General features: G+C 37.6%; 1 long non-coding RNA gene across 1 annotated transcript; it reads left to right on the forward strand.

Moving 5' to 3' along the window:
- Positions 1-898: 898 nt before the first annotated feature.
- LOC149236958 (uncharacterized) lies at positions 899-1,305 on the forward strand. Its single transcript, XR_016268452.1, has 2 exons — positions 899-1,117; positions 1,203-1,305. It is a non-coding gene; the product is annotated as an uncharacterized LOC149236958 (long non-coding RNA).
- The last annotated feature ends 535 nt before the right edge of the window (positions 1,306-1,840 follow it).

Raw genomic sequence — 1,840 nt, forward strand, 5'->3', positions numbered from 1 at the left:
CTAGTGCATCAATATTAGAGTTTTCTTATTACAAATTGAAGCTAAAATTCCACCAACTGCTCATTCTTATTGTTATGAATGAAGATAAGGACAGAGTTATATAAGCTTTTTATTTTGAAAGAAAATAGATTTTTAGCCATTAATTTGTTATTTATTCAAATTGACCTATTCATAACAATACTCCGTCGCATGGAATCACGGGAGTGCACAAGAAAACATCTGTTTATGCTTCAAATAGTGGGGTATGAGAGAAAAAATATAATGAGCTTGATAATCAATTAGATAGGGATGATGGGATATAAATTAGGAGCTTCTCATGTGATAGATGGGATATATTATAATAATAATTATGCCACAGTCATCTACCCATGTGCATAATCCACAATTATTTACCCTCTGCATTCTCACTTGTGAGAATTCAAGTGTACCCATAAGACCCGTGAGTTGTAGAATACTTTCTTGCAATGATTATAGTAAAAATATTGAGGCTCACAATCCAAAGAAGAAACTCGAAGCTCACAAAGCTATAAAGCTATAGATAGACTACTTCATCACTAGATTCTAGGGTCCTTTTGGTATCCACTAATGCATCATGTTCCCTTTTTTTCATTCTTCTGTATTCCTAGCATCTTCAATGAAATTATCTCCTCCTTCATCATCATATCTAATTTTTACGCCGTAAGGCGTTTCCCTTTGAGATCAATTCTCCCAACTGCCTCTCTGTCATCACTTTACGCCGTTAGATCTTTGTTAGACGACTAGATTATCCTCAGCCGTTGATTTGAATGGGTTGGTGACCGGTTGGGACTCGCTGCGCCCGTTGCTTTCCCTTCATGTAACTGCATCACAAAGAGACACTCCGTGATCATAACAGCACAATTTCGAACTTTAGATTAGCGCAAGCCCTTTCTAGTGGTTGGCCGCAGCGGCACAACCAGACCAGATCGCAGAGAAGAAAGATCATCCATATCCTGTGTAAATACTCCCCTCACTCCTCTTTTTTTAATCAGGTTGTTTCTTCTCGAGCGCTCTGAGTCTGCGAAGCTACGAGCATCCTAAAAATAAAGTGACAGTCGTTCCAGCCATGGAGGAGGAGCTCTGCGGCACAACATTTAAGGTATCTGCAAACTAAATCTCCTTGATTCCTTCCTCTGCCTTTCTTTGTTTGTGTACAGTCTCTGACGTGCGTACGTGGTTTTCAGGTTGAAAATGAGAGTGTCATTGCTGGTATCTTGTAAAATTATTGCAGATCTGGATCATCTGACCAGCAGATGGACAAACTACTCTTAGAATAAGTTTTGTGCATAGATACCTGAAAGATCTGGTGAAGCAGGTGGCTGCGACTGTTAATACGCCAGAGATGTGGAGTCATTAGATATACTTCAGAGATAGCAGATAGGTGCCTTTTTGCTGATTCTGTTTTCAGTTTTTAAGTTTAGCTACTTGGATTTTCTCCTCAACGCCAGTGGCCTGTGTAAGCTTCTGACTTGCTTAATTCAATTTCAGAAGGTTTTGATAATGCACCCCAGATTTATGACCATAGAAACAGTTGGTGCCATGTCTTTAAGTATAAAATTTATGATAAAAATGAGTTAATTATTTGGGAAAATAGAAATCCAGGTTGCAAACTCAATATATTTGTCTTTTTTTTAACCTGCATGGGCCAGAGAGCACAGACATATATAAAATAATTAATGTATGGCAGTACGTATTTTGTCTTTTGAATAATTTTGTCAACCAAGGTAGATCCAAATACATTTCTAGATACTCGATAAAATTGGGTTGCTATTGATTATGATATTAAACCTTTTGTTATGGAACACTATGTTCAAAGTGTGAG

This window comes from Pinus tabuliformis, chromosome 8, assembly GCF_031772625.1.
Source record: "Pinus tabuliformis cultivar Carrire ecotype Pingquan chromosome 8, CPIR1, whole genome shotgun sequence".
NCBI lineage: Eukaryota > Viridiplantae > Streptophyta > Pinopsida > Pinales > Pinaceae > Pinus > Pinus tabuliformis.